The 19,177-nt window shown below is 55.7% G+C and overlaps 1 protein-coding gene across 1 annotated transcript in view; it reads left to right on the top strand.

Moving 5' to 3' along the window:
* The first annotated feature begins 2,948 nt into the window (after positions 1-2,948).
* The window catches only part of LOC140411276 (uncharacterized), a 291,683-nt gene continuing 275,454 nt past the window's right edge, over positions 2,949-19,177 (top strand). Inside the window, exons 1-2 of the mRNA XM_072500398.1 lie at positions 2,949-3,332; positions 3,446-3,887. The gene's annotated coding sequence lies outside the window, so the exon portion shown is untranslated. The remainder of the gene's footprint in view (positions 3,333-3,445; positions 3,888-19,177) is intronic.

The following is a 19,177-nucleotide window of genomic DNA, read 5'->3' as shown; positions in this document are numbered from 1 at the left end:
CCAGTCCATGCCAGCTTTTGAATCCTGCAGACTCAGAACCTGAACAAAAGGCCATTTATTCCCCTGACCTGGTGGGCCAATTCCGAAGCTACGTATAGGCCTGTTAGTGATAGGAATGGTCTAGAAAGTAGAGTTTATGCATGAGTAGTGATTTACTGTGTATAATAAATGTGCTTTGATTTGAATCTTACTAACTGGTGTGTTGAGTTATTGATCATTACTTGAACGTGAACCTCGTGGCGGTATCATAAAGATACCTGGCGACTCTAGAGCAAAGGTTATAAAACAGAGCCAATTGAACCAACCAAAAGTTAGCAATAGTGCAGACTCGATGGTGCAGACGTCTGCACTATGGGGTTTCTAAGCTTCCGAACAGCTTGTTAATACTGGGGCTGGTTTAGCACAGTGGGCTAAACAGCTGGCCTGTAATGCAGAACAAGGCCAACCGCGCGGGTTCAATTCCCGTACCAGCCTCCCCGAACAGGCGGCGGAATGTGGCGACTAGGGGCTTTTCACAGTGACGTCATTTGAAGCCTACTTGTGACAATAAGCGATTTTTATGACATTATCACTGCGGCATAACCTTGGTTTGTGCAAACCTTTCTCTCTTCTTTCACATAACCCGTCAATCACTTGTATTAATTCAGAAACAGAAGGCACTGAAACCCTCTGAATGACTGGACCCGTGCCTTGTCCCATTACAGACTCCAGTAGAATATTTGTTTTGAACGAGCGACTATTCCTCACCTCGGCTGATTCCCCGAGGATGAGTTAAAATCCCGCCAACTGCAGTTGCTGTTAAATTTCCACGAATCACATCTGGAATTAAGAGTTCGACTCGGTGACGGTGAAGCCAGCGCCGATCATTTTACAAAGCCATCTGGTTCACCCAACGGCCTCCAGGGAAGGAAATCTGCCGTCCTTACCCGGCCTGGCCGACACGTGACCGTTTTTCGGCCAAAATGGATCACCTCACATTTATCCACATTAAACTCCATCTGCCAGATTTTGGCCCCAATCTCCGAGCCGATCTATATCCATCCGTAAACTCTTTATCTCCCCTTCTCTGCCTGCTTTCCCACCTATTTTAATATCATCCACAAATGTTGCACTCTGTCCCTGCTTGCAGGTCATTTATATAGATTTAGATCAGACACAATTGCACATGCATGGTGCTGAATGCAAACGCAGCCTTTTTTATCTCCACGGTGTCCGCTGCCAATGCAGGTTGACCGCAAAGATGGCCGCCAATGCTTGTGTGCACATGTGCAGTAAAAGCAATGACGCTGTACCCCAGCGTATGGCTTCGATTTTGGACCGTGTGTGTGTGGGGATCCGGAGCCAGAGACACAAGTGTTGAGTTCTGGCATAGCGTGAGCGTTTTGCCTAGTCTGTACTGCCGATGGTAGCCCCGGGCCCATACCCAGCTGACGCCGACTTAACCAGGCGGACGTTGCCGCCCACCGTCACACTGTGAGGGGGAAAATCCCACCCAGCCCCGGAGGACTGGCACACCCTGCCCTGCAGAGGTGGCACAAGAAAAGGTGCGGAGGCCCAGATTATTTGAGTACCACAGCCATCGAATTTACAGTGCAGAACGGAGACGTGCAGCGGGGGTACGGGGAGGAGGTATGGCTACGGCACTGGGGCACGGGGAGAGCAGGCGGGCACGCGGTGGGCCGAATGGTCTCCTTCTGCCCCGCGGATACCTCGGTGAATGGAAAATTCTGCCCCGCCGCAGGGCGGTGAGAAATGGCCGGAGCCCTGCAGCCAGCGTGGTCAGTGGCCCCATTCGCACAGGCTCCTGGCTCAGGGGGGGGGGGTGACGGAGGCAGGCCAGTGACGTCACGGCGGCGCCACCACGCACGCGCGGCGTCGGCCGCCAAGGCGGGCGGAAGTGACGTCGGCGCCCCACCTGCCCGACGTCATCCCTCCCGTGTGTTTGATCTTTATATCTACTTTGATTTATTTTTCTCGCCCCCGGGCGACGAAACTCCGAATAAGAACAGGCCAGCGTCTCCCTCCCCGGGGGATTTGGGGCAGGGATTGTGTTTATCGGCTGTTCCCGCCTTTTCTCCCCGTATCCATGGCAACCGGTCCCGCGCCACTCCGATTTGGCGCTTGAGGATTCCTATTGACAGTTTTTTAATCGATTCACAAAATTAAAGAGAGGAATTGTGAAAAAAGAAGCCGCCAAACGGGTTTCTGAAGCAAATTAAAAATCGGGGCCAAGAAGGACGGGTGTTTGTGACGTTGCGGGTACGATGACGTCATCACGCAGGGGGTGGGGCCAGAGCGCTCTAGAGGGTGGGGGGGGAACGGGGTCACGTTGAGAGGGGGCGGGGTCAGGACGTCGGTAACCAAGGGGCGGGGTTTGTCGGTGGAGGGCGTGGCCACCCATGGAAGGGGCAGGGGTTGGACGTCGGCAACCAAGGGGCGGGGTTTGTCGGTGGAGGGCGTGGCCACCCATGGAAGGGGCAGGGGTTGGACGTCGGCAACCAAGGGGCGGGGTTTGTCGGTTGGGGGGGGCGTGGCCGCCATGGGAAGGTTTTGGACGTCGGTAACCAGGGGGCGGGGTTTCTCGATGGTGGGCGTGGCCCCGCTGGGAGGGGGCAGGGTCTGGTCGTCGGGAACCAGGGGGCGGGGTTTCTCGGTGGGGGGGGCGTGGCCTGGTTGAGAAGGGCGGGGGTAGGACCTCAGCAGAAAGGGGCGGGGTTTGGTGGTGTGGGCGTGGCTATTCTAATCTCTTGGGCTATGCTAATATGGGGCGGAGGTTATGCAAATTCAAATGCTGGAATTGGGGCGGCTATGCTAATATGGGGCGGGGCCATGTTAATAATGGGCGGGGCCATGCTAATGAGGGCGGGTCCGCCGCCGGGGACCGCGGGCGCCGAGCGGGGAATCGGGTGAAGCGGCCGGGCGGAGGAGCGGGAGAGGTCACCCCCACAGCGTGTCCCTGTGTCCCTGTGTCCCTGTGGGTGAGGCTGTGTCCCTGTGGGTGAGGCTGTGTGTCCCTGTGGGTGAGGCTGTGTGTCCCTGTGGGTGAGGCTGTGTGTCCCTGTGGGTGAGGAGAGGCTGTGTGTCCCTGTGGGTGAGGAGAGGCTGTGTGTCCCTGTGGGTGAGGAGAGGCTGTGTGTCCCTGTGGGTGAGGCTGTGTCCCTGTGGGTGAGGCTGTGTGTCCCTGTGGGTGAGGCTGTGTGTCCCTGTGGGTGAGGCTGTGTGTCCCTGTGGGTGAGGAGAGGCTGTGTGTCCCTGTGGGTGAGGAGAGGCTGTGTGTCCCTGTGGGTGAGGAGAGGCTGTGTGTCCCTGTGGGTGAGGCTGTGTCCCTGTGGGTGAGGAGAGGCTGTGTGTCCCTGTGGGTGAGGAGAGGCTGTGTGTCCCTGTGGGTGAGGAGAGGCTGTGTGTCCCTGTGGGTGAGGAGAGGCTGTGTGTCCCTGTGGGTGAGGAGAGGCTGTGTGTCCCTGTGGGTGAGGCTGTGTCCCTGTGGGTGAGGCTGTGTGTCCCTGTGGGTGAGGCTGTGTGTCCCTGTGGGTGAGGCTGTGTGTCCCTGTGGGTGAGGAGAGGCTGTGTGTCCCTGTGGGTGAGGAGAGGCTGTGTGTCCCTGTGGGTGAGGAGAGGCTGTGTGTCCCTGTGGGTGAGGCTGTGTCCCTGTGGGTGAGGAGAGGCTGTGTGTCCCTGTGGGTGAGGAGAGGCTGTGTGTCCCTGTGGGTGAGGAGAGGCTGTGTGTCCCTGTGGGTGAGGAGAGGCTGTGTGTCCCTGTGGGTGAGGCTGTGTGTCCCTGTGGGTGAGGAGAGGCTGTGTCCCTGTGGGACAGGGGAATCTGTGTGTCCCTGGGGGAGAGGAGCAAAAGAGAGAAAGACAGCAGCACGAACTCGCCTTGTCTACAGGTAAGAGTCTGGAATTGAGAAAATAACACATAGAGAGGATAGAATATATATATGCGCGTGTATGTACAGGGTGAATATATATGTGTCTCTATGGGGTAGAATGTATATGTGTGTGACTATATGGGGAGAGAATGTATATGTGTGTGTCTATATGGGTGAGAATATATATGCGTGTATATGGAGGAGAGAATGTATATATGCGTGTATATGGAGGAGAGAATGTATATGTGTCTATATGGAGGAGAGAATGTATATGTGTCTATATGGAGGAGAGAATGTATATGTGTCTACATGAAGGAGAGAATGTATATGTATCTATACGGAGGAGAGAATATATGTGTCTATACGGAGGACAGAATGTATACATGTGTCTATATGGAGGACAATGTATATGTGTGTCTATATGGGGGAGAGAATGTATACGTGTGTGTCTATATGGGGGAGAGAATGTATACGTGTGTGTCCATGTGGGGGAGAATATATATGTGCGTGTCCATGTGGGGGAGAATATATATGTGCGTCTATATGGGGGAGAATATATGTGTGTGTCTATATGGTGGAGAATGTATATGTGTGTGTCCATGTGGGGGAGAATATATATGTGTGTGTCTATATGGGGCAGAATATATACCTATGTGTGTCGATATGGGGCAGGATATGTGTCTCAATATGGGGGAAAGATATATGTGTGTGTCTATATGGGGAGAATATATAGCTGTGTGTGTCTATGGGGGAGAATATATATCTGTGTGTCTATATGGGGGAGAATATATAGCTATGAGTCTACATGGGAGAATACATATGTGTGCCTATATGGGGAGAAGATGTATCTGTATCTATATGGGGAGATTATATATATGTCTACATGGGGAGAATATGTATCTGTGTGTGTCTATATGGGGGAGAATATATATCCGTGTGTCTATATGGCGGGAATATATATCCGTGTGTCTATATGGCGGGAATATATATCTGTGTCTATATGGGGGGAATATATATCTGTGTCTATATGGGGGGAATATATATCTGTGTCTATATGGGGGGAATATATATATATATATGTGTCTATATGGGGAGAATATATATGTGTGTGTGTCTATATGGGGGAGAATATATATCTGTGTGTCTATATGGGGAGAATATGTATCTACGTGTGTCTATATGGGGGAAATATATAGCTATGAGTCTACATGGGAGAATACATACGTGTGCCTATATGGGAAGAAGAGATATCTATCTATATGGGGAGAATATATATGTGTCTATAGGGGGAGAATATATATCTGAGTGTCTATATGGGGAGAATATATATGTGTGTGTGTCTATATGGGGAGAATATATATCTGTGCCTATATGGGGAGAATATAAATCTGTGTGTCTATATCAGGGAGAATATATATCTGTCTATATGGGGGGGATATATATCTGTGTGTCTATATGGGGGAGAATATATATCCATGTGTGTCTATATGGGGAGAATATATATCTGTGTGTCTATATGGGGGAGAATATATATGCGTGCGCCTATAGGGGGGAAATTTATATTCGTGAGTCTACGGGGAGAATATATATCTGTGTGTCTATATGGGGGAGAATATATATCTGTGTCTATATGGGGGAGAATATATATCTGTATCTATATGGGGGAGAATTTATATTTGTGTGCCTATAGGGGGAGAATTTATATTTGTGAGTCTATATGGGGAGAATATATATCTGTGTGTGTGTCTATATGGGGGGAATATATGTGTGTGTCTATGGGGGAAATATATATCTGTGTCTATATGGGGGATGTATATCTGTGTGTCTATAATGGGGGGGGGAATATATATGTGTGTGTGTCTATTATGGGGGAGGATATATATCTGTGTGTCTATATGGGGCAGAATATATATCTGTGTGTCCATATGGGGGAGAACATATATCTGTGTGTCTATATGGGGGAGAATATATATGTGTGTGTCTATATGGGGGAGAATATATATATCTGTGTGTCTATATGGGGAGAATATATGTGTGTGTCTATATGGGGGAGGATATATATCTGTGTCTATATGGGGAGAATATATGTGTGTGTCTATATGGGGGAGAATATATATATCTGTGTGTCTATATGGGGAGAATATATATCTGTGTCTATATGGGGGAGAATATATATGTGTGTGTGTCTATATGGGGAGAATATACATCTGTGTGTATATGGAGAGAATATATATGTGTGCATCTGTATGGGGGAGAGTATATATGTGTGTGTGTCTATATGGGGGAGAATATATATGTGTGTGTCTATATGGGGAGAATATATATGTGTGTGTCTATATGGGGAGAATATATATGTGTGTCTATATGGGGAGAATATATATGTGTGTCTATATGGGGGAGAATATATATATGTGTGTCTGCATGGGGATAATATATATCTGTGTCTATATGGGGGAGAATACATATGTGTGTGTTTCTATATGGGGAGACTATATATCTGTGTGTCTATATGGGGAGAATATATGTGTGTGTCTATATGGGGAGAATATATATATATATATGTGTGTGTGTGTCTATATATAGAATCACTACAGTGCAGAAGGAGGCCATTCAGCCCATCAGCTCTGCACCGACCCTCTGAAAGAGGCCTTTTCCTCGGCCCATCCCCCACCCTATCCCCGTAACCCAGCTACCCCTCCTAACCTTTTTGGTCACGAAGGGCAATTTAGCATGGCCAATCCACCCAACCTGCACGTCTTTGGACTGTGGGAGGAAACCGGAGCTCCCGGAGGAAACCCACGCACACACGGGGAGAACGTGCAGACTCCGCACAGACAGTGACCCAAGCCGGGAATCGAACCTGGGACCCTGGAGCTGTGAAGCAACGGTGCTAACCACTATGCTACCATGCCTCCCAGCGTTGGGGAGAGAATATTTAGATATAGTGTGTGTGATGGAGGCGACAGAGTGACAGGGGATTGGCTGACATGGCGACAGAGTGACAGCTAAACGGAGTATATTAGCGAGCGAATGACCGATGAAAGTGAGGGAGAGACCGAGAGGGAGAGAGAGGAAGAGACTGCCACATACAGCCGAGGATCTGTGAACAGTTAATCTCTGTGCAGCCTCGCCCTGTCTGGCCCCCATGACCCTCCCTCTTTGCCTCTCTCTCTCTCTCTCTCTCTCTGGAGAAGTTGAACAGGAGGCAACGGCAGGTGAGATGGCTTCCAGAGCCGACGAGCCGCTTTGCCTTGGAGAGGTGGTGGTCACGGAGAAATGTGTTTCCGATTGAGCCAGAAAGCCTGTCTGTCAGGGGAAAAGGTTGCTCTCCGTGGGTGATCTCCTCTGATTGCACGTCACTGCACACAATCCCCGAGCTGATTCAGCCTCCCACCGCACTGATAAGGGTCAATCATTAAGCTCTGTACACCCATGCACCCTGTTAACTTCAGCACACCATCAAGGACAATCGCTAGAGTACATATATCCACATCCCATAATACACCAAGCACACACACTGACTCTCATTGGGGTACGGGTCCCACACACACTGACTCTCATTGGGGTACGGATCCCACACACACTGACTCTCACTGGGATACGGGTCCCACACACACTGACTCTCACTGGGGTACGGGTCCCACACACACTGACTCTCACTGGGGTACGGGTCCCACACACACTGACTCTCATTGGGGTACGGATCCCACACACACTAACTCTCACTGGGATACGGGTCCCACACACACTGACTCTCACTGGGGTACGGGTCCCACACACACTGACTCTCACTGGGATACGGGTCCCACACACACTGACTCTCACTGGGGTACGGGTCCCACACACACTGACTCTCACTGGGGTACGGGTCCCACACACACTGACTCTCACTGGGGTACGGGTCCCACACACACTGACTCTCACTGGGGTACGGGTCCCACACACACTGACTCTCACCGGGATACAGGCCCCACACACACTGACTCTCACTGGGGGACGGGTCCCACACACACTGACTCTCACTGGGGTACGGGTCCCACACACACTGACTCTCACTGGGGTACAGTTCCACACACACTCACTCTCACTGGGGTACAGGCCTCACACACACTGACTCTCACTGGGGTACGGGTCCCACACACACTGACTCTCACTGGGGTACAGACCCCACATATACTGACTCTCACTGGGGTACGGGTCCCACACTGACTCTCACTGGGGTACGGGCCCCGCACACACTGACTCTCACTGGGGTACGGGTCCCACACACATTGACTCTCACTGGGGTACGGGTCCCACACACACTGACTCTCACTGGGGTACAGACCCCACACACACTGACTCTCACTGGTGTATGAGTCCCACACACACTGACTCTCACTGGGGTACGGATCCCACACACACTGACTCTCACTGGGGTACGGGTCCCACACACACTGACTCTCACTGGGATACGGGTCCCACACACACTGACTCTCACTGGGGTACGGGTCCCACACACACTGACTCTCACTGGCGTACGGGTCCCACACACACTGACTCTCACTGGGGTACGGGTCCCACACACACTGACTCTCACTGGGGTACGGGTCCCACACACACTGACTCTCACTGGGATACGGGTCCCACACACACTGACTCTCACTGGGGTACGGATCCCACACACACTGACTCTCACTGGGGTACGGATCCCACACACACTGACTCTCACTGGGGTACGGGTCCCACACACACTGACTCTCACTGGGGTACGGGTCCCACACACACTGACACTCTCTGGGGTACGGGTCCCACATACACTGACTCTCACTGGGGTACGGATCCCACACACACTGACTCTCACTGGGGTACGGATCCCACACACACTGACTCTCACTGGGGTACGGGTCCCACACACACAGACTCTCACTGGGGTACGGGTCCCACACACACAGACTCTCACTGGGGTACGGGTCCCACACACTGACTCTCACCGGGGTACGGGTTCCACACACACTGACTCTCACTGGGGTACGGGTCCCACACACAATGACTCTCACTGGGGTACGGGTCCCACACACACTCACTCTCACTGGGGTACAGGCCCCACACACACTGACTCTCACTGGGGGACGGGTCCCACACACACTGACTCTCACTGGGGTACGGGTCCCACACACACTGACTCTCACTGGGGTACAGTTCCACACACACTCACTCTCACTGGGGTACAGGCCTCACACACACTGACTCTCACTGGGGTACGGGTCCCACACACACTGACTCTCACTGGGGTACAGACCCCACATATACTGACTCTCACTGGGGTACGGGTCCCACACTGACTCTCACTGGGGTACGGGCCCCGCACACACTGACTCTCACTGGGGTACGGGTCCCACACACACTGACTCTCACTGGGGTACGGGTCCCACACACATTGACTCTCACTGGGGTACGGGTCCCACACACACTGACTCTCACTGGGGTACAGACCCCACACACACTGACTCTCACTGGTGTATGAGTCCCACACACACTGACTCTCACTGGGGTACGGATCCCACACACACTGACTCTCACTGGGGTACGGGTCCCACACACACTGACTCTCACTGGGGTACAGGCCCCACACACACTGACTCTCACTGGGGTACGGATCCCACACACACTGACTCTCACTGGGGTACGGGTCCCACATACACTGACTCTCATTGGGGTACGGGTCCCACATACACTGACTCTCACTGGGGTACGGGTCCCACACGCACTGACTCTCACTGGGGTACGGATCCCACAGAGACTGACTCTCACTGGGGTACGGATCCCCCACACACTGACTCTCACTGGGGTACGGATCCCACACACACTGACTCTCACTAGGGTACGGGTCCCACACACACTGACTCTCACTGGGATACGTGTCCCACACACACACACTGGCTCTCACTGGGGTATGGGTCCCACACACACTGACTCTCACTGGGGTACGGGTCCCACACACACTGACTCTCACTGGGGTACTGGTCCCACACACACTGACTCTCACTGGGGTACGGGTCCCACACACACTGACTCTCACTGGGGTACGGGTCCCACACACATTGACTCTTACTGGGGTACAGGCCCCACACACACTGACTCTCACTGGGGTACGGGTCCCACACACACTGACTCTCACTGGGGTACGGGTCCCACACACACTGACTCTCACTGGGGTACGGGTCCCACACACATTGACTCTCAGAGGAGTACAGGTCCCACACACACTGACTCTCACTGGGGTACGGGTCCCACACACAGACTCTCACTGGGGTACAGGTCCCACACGCTCTGACTCTCACTGGGGTACGGGTCCCACACACACTGACTCTCACTGGGGTACAGACCCCACACACACTGACTCTCACTGGGGTACGGGTCCCACACACACTGACTCTCACTGGGGTACGGGTCTCACACACACTGACTCTCACTGGGGTACAGACCCCACACACACTGACTCTCACTGGGGTACGGGTCCCACACGCACTGACTCTCACTGGGGTACAAGCCCCACACGCACTGACTCTCACTGGGGTACGGGTCCCACACACACTGACTCTCACTGGGGTACGGGTCCCACACACACTGACTCTCACTGGGGTACGCGTCTCACACACACTGACTCTCACTGGGGTACGGGTCTCACACACACTGACTCTCACTTGGGTACGGGTCCCACACACACAGACTCTCACTGGGGTACGGGCCCCACACACACTGACTCTCACTGGGGTACGGGTCTCATACACACTGACTCTCACTGGGGTACAGACCCCACACACACTGACTCTCACTGGGGTACGGGTCCCACACACACTGACTCTCAGTGGGATACGGGTCCCACACACACTGACTCTGACTGGGGTACGGGTCCCACACGCACTGACTCTCACTGGGGTAGGGGTCCCACACGCACTGACTCTCACTGGGGTACGGGTCCCACACACACTGACTCTCACTGGGGTACGGGTCCCACACACACTGACTCTCACTGGGGTACGGGTCCCACACACACTGACTCTCACTGGGGTACAGGTCCCACACACACTGACACTCACTGGGGTACTGGCCCCACACACACTGACTCTCACTGGGGTACGGGTCCCACACACACTGACTCTCACTGGGGTACGGGTCCCACACACACTGACTCTCACTGGGGTACGGGTCCCACACACACTGACTCTCACTGGGGTACGGATCCCACACACACTGACTCTCACTGGGGTACGGGTCCCACATACACTGACTCTCATTGGGGTACGGGTCCCACATACACTGACTCGCACTGGGATACGGGTCCCACACACACTGACTCTCACTGGGGTACGGGTCCCACACACACTGACTCTCACTGGGGTACGGGTCCCACACACACTGACTCTCACTGGGGTATGGGTCCCACGCACACTGACTCTCACTGGGGTACGGGTCCCACACACACTGACTCTCACTGGGGTATGGGTCCCACGCACACTGACTCTCACTGGGGTACGGGTCCCACACGCACTGACTCTCACTGGGGTACGGGTCCCACACACACTGACTCTCACTGGGGTACGGGTCCCACACACACTGACTCTCACTGGGGTACGGGTCCCACACACACTGACTCTCACTGGGGTACGGGTCCCACACACACTTACTCTCACTGGTGTACGGGTCCCACACACACTGACTCTCACTGGGGTACGGGTCCCACACATACTGACTCTCACTGGGATACGGGTCCCACACGCTCTGACTCTCACTGGGGTACGGGTCCCACACACACTGACTCTCACTGGGGTATGGGTCTCACACACACTGACTCTCACTGGGGTACCGGTCTCACACACACTGACTCTCACTTGGTACGGGTCCCACACACACAGACTCTCACTGGGTTACAGACCGCACACACACTGACTCTCACTGGGGTACGGGTCCCACACACACTGACTCTCACTGGGGTACAGACCCCACACACACTGACTCTCACTGGGGTACGGGTCCCACACACACTGACTCTCACTGGGGTACAGACCCCACACACACTGACTCTCACTGGGGTACGGGTCCCACACACACTGACTCACACTGGGGTACGGGTCCCACACACACTGACTCTCACTGGGGTACGGGTCCCACACACACTGACTCTCACTGGGGTACAGGCCCCACACACACTGACTCTCACTGGGATACGGGTCCCTCACACACTCACTCTCACTGGGGTACGGGTCCCACACACTGACTCTCACTGGGGTACGGGTTCCACACACACTGACTCTTACTGGGGTACGGGTCCCACACACAATGACTCTCACTGGGGTACGGGTCCCACACACACTCACTCTCACTGGGGTACAGGCCCCACACACACTGACTCTCACTGGGGCCGGGTCCCACACACACTGACTCTCACTGGGGTATGGGTCCCACACACACTGACTCTCACTGGGGTACAGTTCCACACACACTGACTCTCACTGGGGTACAGGCCTCACACACACTGACTCTCACTGGGGTACGGGTCCCACACACACTGACTCTCACTGGGGTACAGACCCCACATATACTGACTCTCACTGGGGTACGGGTCCCACACTGACTCTCACTGGGGTACGGGCCCCACACACACTGACTCTCACTGGGGTACGGGTCCCACACACACTGACTCTCACTGGGGTACGGGTCCCACACACACTGACTCTCACTGGGGTACAGGCCCCACACACACTGACTCTCACTGGGGTACGGGTCGCACACACACTGACTCTCACTGGGGTACGGGTCCCACACGCACTGACTCTCACTGGGGTACGGGTCCCACACACACTGACTCTCACTGGGGTACGGGTCCCACACACACTGACTCTCACTGGGGTACAGGCCCCACACACACTGACTCTCACTGGGGTACGGGTCCCACACACACTGACTCTCACTGGGGTACGGGTCCCACACGCACTGACTCTCACTGGGGCACAGGCCCCACACACACTGACTCTCGCTGGGGGACGGGTCCCACACACACTGACTCTCACTGGGGTACAGTTCCACACACACTGACTCTCACTGGGGTACGGGTCCCACACACACTGACTCTCACTGGGGTACAGGCCTCACACACACTAACTCTCACTGGGGTACGTGTCCCACACACACTGACTCTCACTGGGGTACAGACCCCACATACACTGACTCTCACTGGGGTACGGGTCCCACACTGACTCTCACTGGGGTACGGGTCCCACACACACTGACTCTCACTGGGTTACGTGTCCCACACACACTGACTCTCACTGTTGTACGGGTCCCACACACACTGACTCTCACTGGGGTACGGGTCCCACACACACTGATCTCACTGGGGTACAGGCCCCACACACACTGACTCTCACTGGGGTACGGGTTCCCACACACACTGACTCTCACTGGGGTACAGGTACCACACACACTGACTCTCACTGGGGTACGGGTCCCACACACACTGACTCTCACTGGGGTACAGACCCCACACACACTGACTCTCACTGGTGTATGAGTCCCACACACACTGACTCTCACTGGGGTACGGATCCCACACACACTGACTCTCACTCGGGTACGGGTCCCACACACACTGACTCTCACTGGGGTACGGGCCCCACACACACTGACTCTCACTGGGGTACGGGTCCCACACACACTGACTCTCACTGGGGTATGGATCCCACACACACTGACTCTCACTGGGGTACGGGTCCCACACACACTGACTCTCACTGGGGTACGGGTCCCACACACACTGACTCTCACTGGGATATGGGTCCCACACGCACTGACTCTCACTGGGGTACAGGTCCCACACGCACTGACTCTCACTGGGGTACTGGTCCCACACACACTGACTCTCACTCGGGTACGGGTCCCACACACACTGACTCTCACTGGGGTACGGGTCCCACACACACTGACTCTCACTGAGGTACGGGTCTCACACACACTGACTCTCACTGGGGTACAGACCCCACACACACTGACTCTCACTGGGATACGGGTCCCACACACACTGACTCTCACTGGGGTACGGGTTCCCCACACACACTAACTCTCACTGGGGTACGGATCCCACACACACTGTCTCTCACTGGGGTACGGGCCCCACACACACTGAATCTCACTGGGGTACGGGTCCCCCACACACTGACTCTCATTGTGGTATGGGTCCCACACACACTGACTCTCACTGGGGTACGGGTCCCACACACACTGACTCTCACTGGGGTACAGACCCCACACACACTGACTCTCACTGGGGTACGGGTCCCACACACACTGACTCTCACTCGGGTACGGGTCCCACACATACTGACTCTCACTGGGGTACGGGTCCCCCACACACTGACTCTCACTGGGGTACGGGTCCCACACACACTGACTCTCACTGGGATACGGGTCCCACACACACTGACTCTCACTGGGGTAAGGGTCTCACACACACTGACTCTCACTGGGGTTCGGGTTCCACACACACTGACTCTCACTGGGATACGGGTCCCACACACACTGACTCTCACTGGGGTACAGACCCCACACACACTGACTCTCACTGGGGGACGGGTCCCACACACACTGACTCTCACTGGGGTACGGGTCCCACACACACTGACTCTCACTGGGGTACAGTTCCACACACACTGACTCTCACTGGGGTACAGGCCTCACACACACTGACTCTCACTGGGGTACGGGTCCCACACACACTGACTCTCACTGGGGTACGGGTCCCCCACACACTGACTCTCACTGGGGTACGGGTCCCACACACACTGACTCTCACTGGGATACTGGTCCCACACACACTGACTCTCACTGGGATACTGGTCCCACACACACTGACTCTCACTGGGGTACGGGTCCCACACACACTGACTCTCACTGGGGTACGGGTCCCACACACACTGACTCTCACTGGGGTACGGGTCCCACACACACTGTCTCTCACTGGGGTACGGGTCCCACACGCACTGACTCTCACTGGGGTACGGGTCCCACACGCAGTGACTCTCACTGGGGTAAGGGTCCCACACACACTGACTCTCACTGGGGTACGGGTCCCACACACACTGACTCTCACTGGGGTACAGACCCCACACACACTGACTCTCACTGGGGGACGGGTCCCACACACACTGACTCTCACTGGGGTACGGGTCCCACACACACTGACTCTCACTGGGGTACAGTTCCACACACACTGACTCTCACTGGGGTACAGGCCTCACACACACTGACTCTCACTGGGGTACGGGTCCCACACACACTGACTCTCACTGGGGTACGGGTCCCACACACACTGACTCTCACTGGGGTACGGGACCCACACCCACTGACTCTCACTGGGGTACGGGTCCCACACACACTGACTCTCACTGGGATACGGGTCCCACACACACTGACTCTCACTAGGGTACGGGTCCCACACACACTGACTCTCACTGGGGTACGGGTCCCACACACACTGACTCTCACTGGGGTACGGGTCCCACACACACTGACTCTCACTGGGGTACGGGTCCCACACACACTGACTCTCACTGGGATACGGGTCCCACACACACTGACTCTCACTGGGGTACGGGTCCCACACACACTGACTCTCACTGGGGTACGGGTCCCACACGCACTGACTCTCACTGGGGTACGGGTCCCACACACACTGACTCTCACTGGGGTACGGGTCCCACACACACTGACTCTCACTGGGGTACGGGTCCCACACACACTGACTCTCACTGGGGTACAGACCCCACACACACTGATTCTCACTGGGGGACGGGTCCCACACACACTGACTCTCACTGGGGTACGGGTCCCACACACACTGACTCTCACTGGGGTACAGTTCCACACACACTGACTCTCACTGGGGTACGTGTCCCACACACACTGACTCTCACTGGGATACTGGTCCCACACACACTGACTCTCACTGGGGTACGGGTCCCACACACACTGACTCTCACTGGGGTACGGGTTCCACACACACTGACTCTCACTGGGGTATGGGTCCCACACGCACTGACTCTCACTGGGGTACAGGCCCCACACACACTGACTCTCACTGGGGTACGGGTCCCACACACACTGACTCTCACTGGGGTACAGACCCCACACACACTGACTCTCACTGGGGTACGGGTCCCACACACTGACTCTCACTGGGGTACAGGCCCCACACACACTGACTCACATTGGGGTACGGGTCCCACACACACTGACTCTCACTGGGGTACGGGTCCCACACACACTGACTCTCACTGGGGTACAGGCCCCACACACACTGACTCTCACTGGGGAACGGGTCCCACACACACTGACTCTCACTGGGGTACGGCCCCCACACACACTGACTCTCACTGGGGTACAGTTCCACACACACTGACTCTCACTGGGGTACAGGCCTCACACACACTGACTCTCACTGGGGTACGGGTCCCACACACACTGACTCTCACTGGGGTACGAGTCCCACACACAATGACTCTCACTGGGGTACAGGCCCCACACACACTGACTCTCACTGGGGGACGGGTCCCACACACACTGACTCTCACTGGGGTACTGGTCCCACACACACTGACTCTCACTGGGGTACAGTTCCACACACACTGACTCTCACTGGGGTACAGGCCTCACACACACTGACTCTCACTGGGGTACGGGTCCCACACACACTGACTCTCACTGGGCTACGGGTCCCGCACACACTGACTCTCACTGGGGTACGGGTCCCACACACACTGACTCTCACTGGGGTACGGGTCCCACACACACTGACTCTCACTGGGGTACGGGTCCCACACACACTGACTCTCACTGGGGTAAGGGTCCCACACACATTGACTCTCACTGGGGTACGGGTCCCACACACACTGACTCTCACTGGGGTACAGACCCCACACACACTGACTCTCACTGGGGTACGGGTCCCACACACCCTGACTCTCACTGGGGTACTGGTCCCACACACATTGACTCTCACTGGGGTACGGGTCCCACACACACTGACTCTCACTGGGGTACAGACCCCACACACACTGACTCTCACTGGGGTACGGGTCCCACACACACTGACTCTCACTGGGATACGGGTCCCACACACACTGACTCTCACTGGGGTACGGGTCCCACACGCACTGACTCTCACTTGGGTACGGGTCCCACACGCACTGACTCTCACTGGTGTACGGGTCCCACACACACTGACTCTCACTGGGGTACGGGTCCCACACACACTGACTCTCACTGGGGTACGGGTCCCACACACTGACTCTCACTGGGGTACGGATCCCACACACTGACTCTCACTGGGGTACGGGTTCCACACACATTGACTCTCACTGGGGTACGGGTCCCACACACACTGACTCTCACTGGGGTACAGGCCCCACACACACTGACTCTCACTGGTGTATGGGTCCCACACACACTGACTCATACTGGGGTACGGGTCCCACACACAAACTGACTCTCACTGGGGTATGGGTCCCACACACTGACTCTCACTGGGGTACGGGTCCCACACACACTGACTCTCACTGGGGTACGGGTCCCACACACACTGTTTCTCACTGGGATACGGGTACCCCACACACTGACTCTCACTGGGGTACGGGTCCCACACACACTGACTCTCACTGGGGTACGGGTCACACACGCACTGACTCTCACTGGGGTACGGGTCCCACACGCACTGACTCTCACTGGGGTACTGGTCCCACATACACTGACTCACTCTGGTGTACGGGTCCCACACACACTGACTCTCACTGGGGTACGGGTCCCACACACACTGACTCTCACTGGGGTACAGGCCCCACACACACTGACTCTCACTGGGGGACGGGTCCCACACACACTGACTCTCACTGCGGTACGGCCCCCATACACACTGACTCTCACTGGGGTACAGTTCCACACACACTGACTCTCACTGGGGTACAGGCCTCACACACACTGACTCTCACTGGGGTACGGGTCCCACACACCCTGACTCTCACTGGGGTACGAGTCCCACACACAGTGACACTCACTGGGGTACAGGCCCCATACACACTGACTCTCACTGGGGGACGGGTCCCACACACACTGACTCTCACTGGGGTACGGGTCCCACACACACTGACTCTCACTGGGGTACAGTTCCACACACACTGACTCTCACTGGGGTACAGGCCTCACACACACTGACTCTCACTGGGGTACGGGTCCCACACACACTGACTCTCACTGGGTTACGAGTCCCACACACACTGACTCTCACTGGGCTACGGGTCCCGCACACACTGACTCTCACTGGTGTACGGGTCCCACACACACTGACTCTCACTGGGGCACGGGTCCCACACACACTGACTCTCACTGGGGTACGGGCCCCACACACACTGACTCTCACTGGGGTACGGGTCCCACACACACTGACTCTCACTGGGGTAAGGGTCCCACACACATTGACTCTCACTGGGGTACGGGTCCCACACACACTGACTCTCACTGGGGTACAGACCCCACACACACTGACTCTCACTGGGGTACGGGTCCCACACACACTGACTCTCACTGGGGTACGGGTCCCACACACATTGACTCTCACTGGGGTACGGGTCCCACACACATTGACTCTCACTGGGGTACGGGTCCCACACACACTGACTCTCACTGGGGTACGGGTCCCACACGCACTGACTCTCACTGGGGTACAGACTCCACACACACTGACTCTCACTGGGGTACGGGTCCCACACACACTGACTCTCACTGGGGTACGGGTTCCACACACACTGACTCTCACTGGGGTACGGGTCTCACACACACTGACTCTCACTGGGGTACAGACCCCACACACATTGACTCTCACTGGGGTACAGACCCCACACACACTGACTCTCACTGGGGTACGGGTCCCACACACACTGACTCTCACTGGGGTACAGACCCCACACACACTGACTCTCACTGGGGTACGGGTCCCACACACACTGACTCTCACTGGGATACGGGTCCCACACACACTGACTCTCACTGGGGTACGGGTCCCACACGCACTGACTCTCACTGGGGTACGGGTCCCACACGCACTGACTTTCACTGGTGTACGGGCCCCACACACACTGACTCTCACTGGGGTACGGGTCTCACACACACTGACTCTCACTGGGGTATGGGTCCCACACACTGACTCTCACTGGGGTACGGATCCCACACACACTGACTCTCACTGGGGTACGTGTCCCCCACACACTGACTCTCACTGG

The sequence above is a fragment of the Scyliorhinus torazame genome, chromosome 4 (genome assembly GCF_047496885.1).
Source record: "Scyliorhinus torazame isolate Kashiwa2021f chromosome 4, sScyTor2.1, whole genome shotgun sequence".
Lineage (NCBI taxonomy): Eukaryota > Metazoa > Chordata > Chondrichthyes > Carcharhiniformes > Scyliorhinidae > Scyliorhinus > Scyliorhinus torazame.
Note: the sequence above shows the minus strand (reverse complement) of the source record. Positions and strands in the feature narration are given on the sequence as shown.